At 34.0% G+C, this 14,385-nt stretch overlaps 1 protein-coding gene across 2 annotated transcripts in view; it reads right to left on the bottom strand.

Moving 5' to 3' along the window:
• The window catches only part of LOC141566241 (uncharacterized), an 89,348-nt gene that overhangs the window by 57,791 nt on the left and 17,172 nt on the right, over window positions 1-14,385 (bottom strand). The gene's annotated exons all lie outside the window — the stretch shown is intronic.

The following is a 14,385-nucleotide window of genomic DNA, read 5'->3' as shown; positions in this document are numbered from 1 at the left end:
GTTTTACATCCTGCCATTTGGCTCTGTGGATAGAGTAGTACATGGCCTGAAGTCATGAAATCTCACCTTCCTCAGTTTAAATCCAGCCTCAGATTACTAGCTATATAATCCTAGATAAGTCATTTAACTCTGTTTCCCTCAGTTTCTTCAATTGTCAAATAAACTGGAGAAGAAAATGGCAAGCAAATTCAGTGTCTCTGCCAAGAAAATCCTAAAAGGAGTCATAAAAATTCAAAAATGACTGAAATGGCTGAACATGAAATGCTCCTGAATTCCATGAATATACCTAGTATCTGCACAAGGGATTTACTGAATTTGGAGAAACTCTTTAGGAGAGAAATACATAGAAAGGGAAGTCAGTTCCTCAACAAGTCCCTGATTTCTAGTTAGTCTCTTGTAAAAACTATGGAGAGTACTTCCCTGGGAGTGAGATCAGGCCCTCTCTTCTGGGTTGAGCTGAGATTTTATCTTGCTCCCAGCTAAAAAGCTAATTCACTCATGTATTCTCTGGTATATTCTAATCTGCATAACGTCTCCAATTTCCCTATGCTATTTTGCTTGGATAAATGGGTTTAATCTCAATTTGCTTTTTTGTGATGGCCTTTTGTATAAGCAGCCTTTGGTTGAAAGAGACTAAAAGCTATCATGCTTCCCCTAAGGGTTCAGAAAAGCAGCTCTAGAGGTGAAAACATTATCTCCTAGACTACCAATATTTGACAAGGTTGAAGAGATATAATTCTAGACTGATAGCCTTCTCCAAGCCTGAAAAAAAGAGAGCTCCATCTTGGCAACTGTCATAAGTCGGTAAACTTTCCCACCCTCCACAAGGGCAGGCAAAGTTATTAGATCATATCTATGAAGTTACCTGAAAGCAGAGTTTATATATTCAGAATAATCATGTAAGCATTTATGTCACACTTCCAAAGAACGCCCAGGCCATAATATATTTGTCTAATAGCATAATAAGCTAATGATTGTGACTATAGACTCAAAGAATGTTATAGATAAGGAAGGCCTAAGTGATGATATTAGCCTACTTACCCTCACTTTACAGAGAAGACAGAATTTCAAAAAAGTGGAGAGCTTTTCCCAAAGTCGCCTCATCCCTCCGAGGTTCTTTCCATTGCACCCTGCTAAACTTAATTTGTGGAGACTAATATTAATTGAGCCCCCTCCTTTATTCATGTAAATGCCTTTAAAAATTATCTACCTCTTAATAATATTCAAACACTATATCCATGCCCTGACATTTTTGTAATTCTGGCACTACAGTACCAGCTGGTTAATTCTCCTATTCTTAAAACACAGAAGACAATCATAGAATAAAGAAGAACCCATTTTTCTTAGAAGATTAGTGTTAATTATGCTTGCCAAGAAAATTACAACCAATCCATATGGTAAGCAAAATAAGATGGTACAAGTATTTAAGTTTCTTGCTAACACTTTTGAATTCTGAGATCACAAGTTTGGATCATAGAAACTGCTGCTATTGTGATCTGGCAGCACAAAAAAGCTATGATGATAGAACAAAGATAATGCATTCCTTTTAAATAGTGCATTTATATTTGTTAGCATTTTTCCTTTGCTATATTTCCTTTTACAATCAGTTTTACTTGTCTAAAAATCTAGCAATCCTCTAAAAATGACAAAATTCTCATTTCAAAAATTGCTAAGATAACCTAAATCTGCCTTTCTAGGTCCTATTAAATGGGGGTATTGAGAGGGGACATAGTTATTTATTTCTCTTGGCCTTTAACTCCAGTTACATTAAACCAGGCACTGAAACAAATCTATTTTTTTTAAGCTTTCTGCTTTGATTGGGAAAAGAGAACATAGTGTGGATTTCCTGTCCAGTGTTTGATCACAAGAATATAGATATCAAAACAACAACAAACGAACAAACCCTAAACACTGGTTTAACCTGATTTACAAGTGTAAGGAAAAAAAGAGAAAATGGGGGAGAAATATGAAGAAGTCAGAAAATACATGATGGTACTGAAATTATTTTTAAAAGAATGTTTCAAAACTATATATTCTGCATAACATAGTGAAAAAGAGAAAGAATTATAGACCTTGTGTTCAGACCATAACTCTTCTATTTATTAAATTAACTTTATCTCTTCATCTGTAAAATGGGGAGTTTGAATTAGGTGACCTTGAAGTTTCCTTTCATGTCTAACTCTCCAAAGTGGATAATCCAAAATTTAGTGATATATTAACCATTAACTAGTTCCTAATACCAAAATACAACTAAATATGAAAGAGCTAAGAACAGAATCCAACCTTTTCCTAGCATGTTTTAGGTATTAGGTACTTCCCCACTTAAACACATTATTTCAAGATTAATATTTCTTATTTGAAAATTTTTTAAAATTTAACAATTTATTTTTCCCAATTTTGTGTTACCATTTTTAACATTAATTTTAAAAATTTTGAGTTGGGAATAGTTTTAGTGCTAGACCAAGTTCAGTTCCAATGTAAAAGCAGCATTTTTTTTTATTTGTGTTAACATCTTCCATCTTCCTAACACTTTTTCTTACTAGATGAATTATTGCTAGAATTTTTCTCTATTGTAGCATAGAAATATTATTTTAAGTATCAATAACATATGTGTTCCTAGATTTTACTACAATCCCACATTTTAAAAGTCTATGTTGGCACTGGGACTAAGATTTATTTTCAAGCAAGTTCCTGCATTAGGCCCAAAGCACCAAATATACACCAAAAAACAAACAAACAAACAAACAAACAAAAAAACAACCCAAAAACATTTTGAGTAGTAGGTCTGGTGAAGGTTATAAATAAGAAAACATGTTAATACCTAATTTTTTATACTTTCCAGTATGTTTTCACAGTGTGCATTTCAAATCATGAAATAGATGATATCTTAATCAATCAACAAGCATTTATAAAGTACCTGTTATATGCCAGGCATATATTAAGGTAACAAAGAAAAAAAATGAAGCTATCCTACCCTCAAGGATCGTACATACTAATGGAAGACATATGCATGTACATATATAGGTGTATGTAAAATAAACATAAATACCAAGTAGTTTAGTTAGGGAAGGATGAAGAAAGGGTAATAAGACTGGAAGAAATGGGTAATATGATGAGATTTCATGTATATTTCAAGTAGTTAACATAAACAAGAAAACAGTCACATAGATTTCTCTAATTAGATAATGCACTGAAGTCTGTAAGGATGACAATTTTACATTTAGGGTCCACGCTAAATAGATCCCCAATTTACTTTGTTTTAATTTTTGTTTTAATTTTTATTAAAATATCATCCTCTTTCACAACGTACTGTGCCATTAAGCTTATAGTAATTAGATATATAAAAGGCAGATTTAAGTATCAGAGGTTAACTTTAACTTGCCAACATCACTCAAACCAAATAAATAAAATGTATACATAAGGGAGAAATGTTTGACTATACATGACCATTGAAAGAGACCTCATTAATGGCAAGCATGCAGTTTAACATATTTAACTAATGTAGTGTTCATTCTAAAAGCACATTTGGAGAAATAGCATTCCTGTGTGTGTGTGTGTGTGTGTGTGTGTGTGTGTGTGTGTGTGTGTGTATTTTATTTCCTGAGTTTTTATTTTGCTTCTAGAAACTGAAAAAACAAAATGAAAGAAAAGGGTAATGTGAACCTAACATCTCAAATGTCTGAATTGCATAGCTCTACCATCTGCAGTACTGCAAGCACAAAAAACTACTCCTATCACAGTCATTCTATATAAGAAACTCCATTATTCTAAAATAGCTTTCAGGTAAAAACATAGCACATCAAGAAAGTCAACTCCATTACTTAGGAACTATTCTTCAGTAAGAACCAAGAACCACTCTTAAAATTTCTTCAAATTGCATACAAAGTAGTAGAAATTAAGTATTAACTGGGGAACTTATCCCTTGGAAAGTTAATCAATTTTAAACCAAGACCAGAAAGCTAAAATGGGCAGTTACCTTTCAGCCAAGATATAGAATGGAAAGTTTTAGCTAAGAAGGGGGAATTCTGATAGAAATCAGCATGTCCGCTTGGCAGCCTTCTCGACTGCAAACATCCTTCTCTCTACTGTATTACTTTTGCCGAACTTCAGGCAGTGGAGAGATTTGGCAGATGTGCAACAGTTGTACAGTATCATTACAAAATGGAGTCTTAGTTCAAAACATTTTTAAAGACAGGAAAGAAATGTCAATGAAATGAATCACCATCACCATGTTTAGAGCTAGTTACATCATTCCTTCCCACTCAAAAATCTTACTTTCAGGGGCAAACACACCGCCAATTTGAAAAAGCCAATGAATATAAATCTAAATGTGCCATCCTTATTTTAATCACTCAGTATACTGCTATTGTGTTTTAAAACATTACAAATTTCATAGGGAGAGATGTATGTATTTAGCTTCATAAGCAAATTTTGACACTGCTTTGTAGTCAGCCTCTTGATGAAGGAAAGTTTTTTCCCTTAACAGAAATAAGTCATATTTATGAGCACAATATGCAATATTTTGCTAGACCTAAATTACTATGATATTAAAGACATAATATCAAGGAGCAGAACCCTAGGGAAGCAATTAGCAATTCAGCATTTTAGTTTATGTGAGATGTAAATCCTCTTTTCTGAAGTTGATGTTAATTTTGACTATGTTGCTCTATGAATGTTTAAGAGTGAAACTCTTAATGTTTTGAAATTTAATATCAAATGCAACAGTAACAAAGGACATCTAGAACTGAACACAATTAGAAACACAGCAGTATATTGTTCTAAAGAAGTATCACACTGTTTTCTAAGGTAGTGAGCTAGTAATGCCCATGACAAAGAATGATCATCATTCTTAAATTTTAAGATTATTTATTTTAACCAAGGACTAGGGGAATCTACATGCTTGATTTAAGAAAAGTTATTTAAAATTTTAAAAAGGATTCATATAATAGCATTAAAGTAAGAATGGGGGTAATGAAGTAGACTGAAGAAAAGCAATGAGGTGAGGGAGTGGAAGGGAAATAATTGGGAGACTATGAATGGAATGGGAAAGCTGGGGAAAGAATAAACATTTCTCTGACACTACAGCTGTTCACTTGGAAAATCTCATCTGGTGTCCTGGGATTCAGATGAATTATTCTTCTTTACAAAATGGTTTTAAGTTTACAAGTTGAAAGAAGTAGCAACCTTTCTTAATAACCTATGAATACTGATATGAGGGAAGCAGTATATGACTGTATCTGCTATATCCTTTCCTGTGTGTATAACTCTGAAAATTGTAATTGGTCATTCTACATATTAGGGAAAATTTAACTGTTTTATTTTACCTATTTCTTTCTCTCAAAGTTATTGGAGATTCTAATGCTAAATTAATTAGTCAAGATGTAAAAATCTCTATGAATATAAATTCTCTACCACAGCTTGTCAACAAACAAATAAGTGATAAAAGTAAATTTATATGTTAGGTAAGTCAAAATAATTGTCTTGCAAAATTTTATCAATAAAGCACAGGTTTAAAAAGTTAAAAAGCTAAAATTATATATTTCCTAACTTCTAACTTACACTTAGCTAACTTCTTCCTATATTCTCCCTTGAACTATTTGTCATTTATAGTATTTAGTATTCTAAATACTCTTCTACTATATTAAATACTGTACCATCTATATTACATTAAATACTGTTCCCCATTTATTTATAACATCTACTATTAATTCTGAGCAACTAGATGGTATAGTGGATAGTGTCAGGTCTAGAGTCAGGAAGATTCATCTTCATGAGTTCAAATGTGGTCTCAGATATTTACTAACTGTGTGACCTTGGACAAGATACTCAAACCTGTTTGCCTCAGTTTCTTTTTCTATAAAATGACCTGGAGAAGAAATGGCAAAACAGTTTAGTATCTTTTCTAGGAAATTCCAAATGAGGTCATGGACATTACTGGAATGACTGAACAACAAAAAAATTATTAATTCTAAAGTGCAAGTTAATTTTATGATAAATTCATAGCATTAGAAATTTAAAATTGAAAGAGACCTAAAAGATCATTTAATCCACTTTAAGGGGAAGGCAATTTTAAATTAAAAAAACCTATTGAAAGGCAGTATCTATTGACAGCAGTATGCTTCTCTTGTGCTGTCTAGTAAGGAATGTGAAATTAATTGGTTGATCTATTTACTATTTCTGGGTATTTTTGGTGCTAGTAAGTATGGATCAAAACCATTGGTATGATTCCCCTAAGAGGCATAAAGTGAGTAATTGGTAAAATCTTGTAATACTGACTTTGAATTTGATAAACCCAAACTGCTTCTTTTATAAATTGTCAAACTGAGACCCAAAGAAGTCACATAGGAAGCAAATGGCAGATGAGATTTGAACTCAGATTCTCAGACTTCAAATCTAACGCAGAATGCCTTGCTTTCTGAAATCTTTCAACAGTCATCAATCAAAGAATCTGCCCTGCATTAGGCACTGTGCTGAATGCTGGGTATATAAAGACAAAAATGAAATGTCCTCGTGAAGCTTACATTTGATCAGAGATATCCACAATTTTAGTTTATTCCTGCAGTCTACATTTTATGCAAACATAATATATAAAAATACAGAATTATACTAATGACAAATTATGGGGATGAATACTTTTCAAAGATTCAAATTGGTATTCATTTAAATTGCAAGTAATCCTTAATTTAGAATAGCAACTCATCTTTTGGGTAAACCATAGGACACCTGCAGAGCGGAGTGGGTGTAATGCCACTGTCAATATATCAAGGATCCTTCTAACATCCCAGATTACAGATCAGCTATATTGCAATAAATTAAATTTTAAGAGAGTGTTATATGGGGATTTAAACAAGATCTTCCTGTCTCAAACTCAAATGCCCTATGAAGTATAGCATATACCTCCTCAGTACCACTAACTCCAATAAAATATTCTGATCACTTTTACAAAGGTCTAAACTAAATCTCAAACAAATTTATATAAGAACAACAAATGAAAATAAGAATTAACCAACATCAAAGTAGAGCAGCATCATATTTAGAAGAAATCCTAGGTCCCACATAATCTTAGGCAAGGAACTAAGTTACCATAAGCTTTATTTTCCTCAAATATAAAGCGAATATGCATGGTGGACTGGATTATCCAGATTCTATGATTTTATATTCTGTGCAAATCTTTCAATCTAAAACATTAGCCTGAAAACTAATGGATTAATGACATCATTTTTTTTCTTTCTTATCCCAATACTTAAATACTAAGCCAAGAAGCTACAAAGTCATTTAATTCCTTCTGTTCTTACCTCCTTTTTCCCCTTATCTTCCCTTTCTAAATAAAACAGATTCTATAGATACAGATCTTTGGTAATCATGTCAGTTATTTTTCACTGGCAATAAAATTTTGTCATTATCATAGATCTATAGCTAGAAAGTACCTTTGAGTCATATCATCCAATTCTTTCACTTTAAAAATGAGGGAACTGAGATAGCCAATAAAAGTTAAGTGATTTATCCAAGGTCATATAGACAGTAAATAAAATTGGGATATTACCAGTTTCTCTAACTCCCAATCTAGCACTTTCTCCATTGTGCTACAATCTCTTCTCACATTTGGATTCTAAGCCTTGAATTTAGCAGAGCAAAACAAGTTGCTGCAGGTGTCTAGAAGCAGGCAAGTATGCATCTTTTTTCCCCCCTAACAACAGAATATGATCCATTTTTTCAAATGTCTTATAACCACCCATAAAAAACACTACATGTTTATAAACACACAATTTTGTGGGGGTGGGGGAGGTGGGAAAAAGAGGTTTAAGGTCTATGGGTGAGTGAAATCTTCTAAAAGATATATATAGAATTTTTAAAATTCCAAAGTTTTGTCTCCACTTTGTTAAATATTCAGCAAACAGAAACCAACATGCTAATTGTCCTTAAAGTGGCAACACTCCTTGAAGTCTGAGGCAGTCGGCAGCTGCAAACATCCGACTGAAAGCCCCATCTGCTGCTTCACAGCTTCCAGTCGAGGATGTTTACAGCCGCTCACTGTCAACAGCAATATGCATTCTTTGGCTGTTTATTTAGTTAACCTGAAGCGGGTCCCAAGCAGGTGTTTTGAAGATTTTACATACATCATTGTCCAGGCTGATGGAAAAAAACTCATTCAGATGGTAGAACCAGGTCTCTGGTAGAAACAGTTGGAGAAATTAAAAACAAACAAACAAACAAACATTTATTTATTTATAATGATAATAACTAAAAAAAAACCTTTGGAGGTTCAATTATGCAGCTATAGTATTTATCATGGAATTTGAAATATTTTATCCATTGGGAATGTGGAAAGCAAACATTTCTTTTTCCTGCTTTACTTAAAGCAAATAGAAAACAAGGTGGCAAAAATAATAAACTATATAACATCATGAGCATTAATTTGTTAAAGTCTTTCTCTAAACAAGTAATTAACTCTATTTCATTTTAATACTTAAGACCTAATATTTAAGGGTGAAGTGTATATATAGCAAGCTACTTAAAACATGAAATACTTACTTTAAAAATCATGAAGTGGTGGTAAGACTTACACATGTTCCTCATTCATTTCCCTTTGCTCCCCCTCTTTCCTAAGTCCTCCCTGAGAAGAACTACACAGTTGGCTGACTTTTAAAACTGCAAAAAATCAGTTTAATAGGAGATAAAGGTAAGGTATGATAAAGGAATAATTAGATCCTTTTCCAGTTTATAGATCAATACTTCCCCCTGGAAAAACACAGAACTCCTGCTTGCCACACCATGACGCAAATTAAGTCCAACCAGGGTGCCTTAGATTCCACTCCCATTCTCTTACGAAAATAAATGAGGAAAACCAAAGGTTAAGCAGTAGCAACAACTATTTTCCTGAAGTAATTCAAAACCCATCCAAGTCCAGTAACAGATGAAGTTGATACTGAAAAGTGGGTGGGCCTTTTCTTGGGATTTGTTTTTAGATGAAGTGGCCATAAGGCCCTCACCATTTGCTGAAGAGGTTACTTAGCAGTCTGGGATCGGAGGGAGAAAAAGCCACACTCAAACAGTGTTTACTAAGGCTGATAACTATGAAGAGCACCACAAATCACTCCTTAAAAACCTTGGATTATTTTACCTTCCTAAGGAAGGTTAAGAAAGTTAATCTTTCAGGCAGCAGGTGAAAACAAGCTCAATTATGCTGTGGCCTTTCCTTTTATTAACCATGGACTTTGAACGATTAAAACCTCCTAGGGAACCACATTTTCTCAATGGGTCAAGTCACATAAGGGAACAAAGCAAACTTTATCAGTGCTGTGCAATTCTACATTCCAGAAATTCTTAGCACTTGGCATCCATCTACCACTCCAGCCTGGAGAGGAATGAGTATATCTCTGAAGCTGAACTGCCCCTGCAAACTTTATGAAGTTCTCACCAAGGTGCCCACTTCACTGAAGTGAGCCACAAACAAAGTAGGTGCTTTTTAATTAAAAGAGATAAATAAAACCACCTCCCCCAAGCTGTCCACCCTGGACAGATGGAGGGCGGCTTGGAGAATAAAACAACAACAACAAAAAACTCAGTGGTAACTACTTTCATAAAGAAAATGTTTTTACTCCAATGCATTTTCTTCTAAGTGGAGGGCCTCCTACTTGCCTTGGAATCTTACTACTTTTAAATTAAAAAAAAAAAAGGAAAAAAAAACTGCTAAATTAAAACAGAAAAAAGAGCAACTTGAGGAAAGGATGCAAGCCCCTTCATGTTGCCTTTCACTAACAAACAATTTGGTGATACCTTGGCCCAATTTGGAACAGATTAGCCTTTCATCTGTAACTTTATTAATATAGCATTGACAATTCTTTAAAAGAAAAATGAAAGACCACGAGATTTTAGTTGTCTGAATTCATTAGCTGAAGGACATTGTATCCACAACAATACAGTATTTCACTGTCTTTATGTACAGCTCCCTTTCAGCTTTTGCAAGATACAAGAGAGATCAGATCTGGGCCAAAGTCAAAGCAAGGTCATTCCAATAAGTTGCTGCATAATTTTGCTCACTCAATAAAAGCCTATTTATTTATTTTTTTTTAATTTCACTATTAACTGTTTCAACTATTTGCTCTGTTTTCTAGGTACTTAGTTTGTTTATGTAACATTTGGGAGAGTTGGGCTTTTAAAAATAAGCCAATTAAGAACTAAATAAAATGTGTTAAGAATCCAAAATTTATGTAACAAATTGAGAAATATGATTGGTTAATTTACCTAGGTATCAGGATTAAATCTCAATAAAATCTAATTGTATCCTGTAAATCAAACCCAGGTTTTTCTTAAATACTTTGACAAATACTCAAGAGACGAAACAAGATACTCCTAGAAAACTTTATAGAAAACTATATCCTCTTCCAGTGTTTTGTATGTTCATGAAATATTTTCTACGCAGTGTAATAATTTGGAAATCTTGCACTGGAGGCAAGTCCTAAGGATGTTCTCTTATTTTGAGAGAAACCAATTTTTACTCTCCAAAGATGATGGCAAATACAGGAGTAATTCTAAGTGATGTAATAATGTTTGTCATTTGCCTGTATCTTCAGCTTTTTGGAAGGTTCTTTTATTCCTATGATGCCATACTTAATAGAGAACCAAAATCATGAATTTTATATCTTTGATCCATACTGGCTGTGTGCCCCTGAGCAAATGACTTGGCCTTTTCATGTTCTAGGCAACTATGTAAGGCTATAAATTTCAGAGAAGGAGCTTACATGCATTGGTAATGGGGTTTCCCATACTTGAGAATCCTTTCTACTAATGAAAACACAGGTCTAGTCCTTATCCTTATGGAAACAAGACTAATAACAATTTAAGATGTTTCTTTCCTTGGGTATTTCCAATTTAATATACATCAAAATATCTAGCTGGAAAAGAAAGAAAGAAAGAGGAGTAAAAGCTTATTCTGCCTATGGATAATGCCAAGCTTGAGAGGGAAGTCAATACCCTGTCCCCTATTTTCAGCCTCCCTAGTATCCGAGCTTTCCCCTAAGCTCTAGATATTTAAAAGTCCAGGGTGATGGCATTATCAAAAGTCCTGTGATTTCAGAAGTCAAAATGGAGGTGTTTCAAGACTATGTAAAGATGTCACCATTAGAGCACTATTCCCACAGCTCTCTCTCTCAACCTTCTGAAAATAGAATATGTCTGGTGCAGCTGCATTGATGTAGTCAGGCCACTGTTTCCATACTCCAGGAGTCATATAATCCTTCAGAGACTAAAGCCAGATGGTTTTTCCTTTACTCCTCTAAAGGCACAAAATGAGTGCAAGTAGACAAGGACCCTGCCTGGATTCCAGGAACTCCATCCTGGAATCATCATCACCATCAGACTATATTGGGTAAGTCAATTCCCCAAACATTTATTGAGCAAGTACCTAGAGGCAGAGAACTAGGCTAAAAGCTGTCAGGGCCTCTATGCTAAAAACAAAAAGCATTTAGTGAAAAAGAAAGCTTAGCCTTAATCCTTCTTTGCTTGGTTTCTGTAATTAACAGAAATAGAGGGCTAACATTTCTCCCTGCCCCACTCCCAGAAAGAGAGGTTAGATTTGATGATGGAAATAGCAAGAAAGCAGCAAAGGTTTATTGAGCCTGATTTCCAATAGACTGCACACAAAAACTACGGGAGGTAGAGACCATCTTTATGACCAACCATGAGGGTTTTATATTCCCTTAAAGAAAAAACCTTTCCACCATAGAGAATTTGATACTATGTGCACTAGCCCATGGGGAAGCATTTCAGGTCAAACAGGCACTATTATGAAAAGTTGGAAGTTTAAAAAAAGAATTAGGTGTGGAATTAAGTTACTTTTTCTGGAAATGAAGTTTACACTCTTGTGCTGATATCCTAAGCTGTGGTATGACTTCAGGGAAAGAAATAAAGTTTCAAGAATTTTTTTTAAAAATGAAAATGTCAAACATATTTCACCCTTCTAATATTTACCATGGAACATAAATACACTGTCACCTTGCTAAAAATGAAAGCATTATAGTCTTGGATAACAGATAACAGGCTGGTTGAAATAATTTTATAGAAGGCTTATTAAAGAGGCTCTGGACAAGACTAACAACAACAAAAAAGTCCCAAAAGAAAACAAAACAACAAAAAAACCCCACAACAATTTCAAATCAGGGACACATACAGGACATGTACTACATACATAAAGACCCACACATCACATTTTACAGACTGAGTCCACTTTTTCATCACTATAAGTTGCTATTTTGTTTTGTATACCTCTGGCCTAATATGAGCCAAGACTTTTTTTGACATCTTCCATTTAATGGATTCTACCAATGTCTAAACAGCTCAAGCTTGAATAGTGGGAATGTAGCACATGAGTAGTCAGGATTTTGCTGTATAGTCTATTCCTTTTTACTATATTCACCAGGAACCAGAGGTATCCACTTATGAGGAGATTCCACTGTAGTCTAAAGGACATTGTAATGTAAATTAAGAAAAAAATTACAAACTGATAAAGAAAATTACAAATAGAGTTTTACATAATGCAAACAGCAAAGAGGATAGATTTTAGTCACTAAATATTTTCCATGTAACTGAATATCAATCAGAAATCAAAATATACAAAACTTTTTACTAAGCCCAGACCCTACTTATTAATTGAGCCTACTCATTTCTAAATTATATTATGTGATGTTTTTCTTACATTTAAACAGAATAGAATTCAAGAGGAAAAAGTTTTTTCCAGTATAGAAGGGATGACTTCAATAGATACTATAGTTTATACTACAGACTACTATAGACTATATACTACATACTAGGGCTTCTTAAACTTTTTTCCACTTGCAATCCTTTTTTGCCCAAGAAATTTCTATATGACCCCAGATATACGATATATAAATTAAATATTTCCTGATAATAAATCATAATTTCATGACTACAACATGATGACGCCACATGGAATTGTGACCCACAATTAAAGAAGCTTTGCTCATACTATAACATAGAACTATAAAGGACCTCAGCAGCCTATCTAGTCCAATCCCTTCTGATTAGTGAAGTGATTTGCTTGGAATCACCTAAGATATTAAGTGTCTGAGGTAAAATTCAAATCCATGTTCTATGATTACAAGTTTAGCAGACTTTCCTCTGAACTAGAGGAAAGTTTTGCTGCTCAGTCATACCTTTTTTGAGAAATGGAAAAAAACAGCAAATCTAGGAAGTACAGTGGGCCAGAGGAAGGAAAAGGAAGTTTTCTGAAGAAAAGCAATCAATACACCATGAATTTCTGAACAAGTTACTTTTTTTTACAAGTAAAAAGGAAAATATTCTCTCAGTATTAACAATTTTTTTCCAAACCCAAGGTGGACATAAGTTCTTTCTTTCTTTTTTAATAGCAGTGATGGACAAAATTATTTTTATTAGAAATAGTATACTGTGAAATTGGCTTCATATCCACCCTTGGAGAATAACAGAATAAGGCAGTACAAAGTGGATGGGATGTGCTTTCTAGACAGAAGAGGACTGATAGAGCAAAGTCTAGGAAACTCAGTTAGACTAGGATTAGTTTAGGAGCATGGGCTAATCGTGGGTCAGGACACTAGGCAGAGGATCTCTTCACAGAGTGGCAAGGAACCGAGGCAAAAAGACCAACAAGTGGTTGGAGTAGAAGGCAAATGAAACTAGCAAAAACAAAGATGGAGCTTGATAGTGAGAGTCAAATGTCTTGAGGTAGGATCTTCTTTTCAATTCAGAGTCTATTCAAGAGGCCCAACTGGTCTCTGAGTCCAGGTGATTCTGAGTTTACCGGGAGAGGCAAGTAGGTACACTTGACTAGGACTAGGACAACAGAGGGTACAAAGCCAAGTAGCTCCTAGAAATAACAACCACTTAAATATAAACCTTTTTCTCCAGATAGCTGGTAACTCCAGATAATTTGAGAGCATCTTGTAACTGAAAAAGAATGGCTCATCCATTGAAGCAATCAAGTTTAAGTTTGGCTTTGTCCTTGTTACCATAGACAGAATTTAGATTGAAAAAGTAAATTAGAAATGAACTAATACAACCTACTTATTATTCCCATGAAGAAACTGGGGTATGGAGACAATAAGTGAACTGCCCAACTTCTCTTTCAGATATAGTCCAGTATGTTTTAACATCAAGCTTCCTCCAATGAAGGGCTAAATTTGCTATTAGTTGCTAATGAAATTGTAGATGAGAGAAAAAAGAATGTCTCTAAGTTCAAGTGTACCCTCACACCTAAAAAGATGCACCTGTATTTTTCTTTTTGCAGTCCCAAACTCTCTATAAGATTTTCAACTTTCTGTAATTATTATATATTCTTTAGTATCTCCAAAGTCATATGACTTCATCAGTAAGTATTCCCTCTACAAATAT

Source organism: Sminthopsis crassicaudata, chromosome 4 (assembly GCF_048593235.1).
Source record: "Sminthopsis crassicaudata isolate SCR6 chromosome 4, ASM4859323v1, whole genome shotgun sequence".
Taxonomy (NCBI): domain Eukaryota; kingdom Metazoa; phylum Chordata; class Mammalia; order Dasyuromorphia; family Dasyuridae; genus Sminthopsis; species Sminthopsis crassicaudata.
Note: the sequence above shows the minus strand (reverse complement) of the source record. Positions and strands in the feature narration are given on the sequence as shown.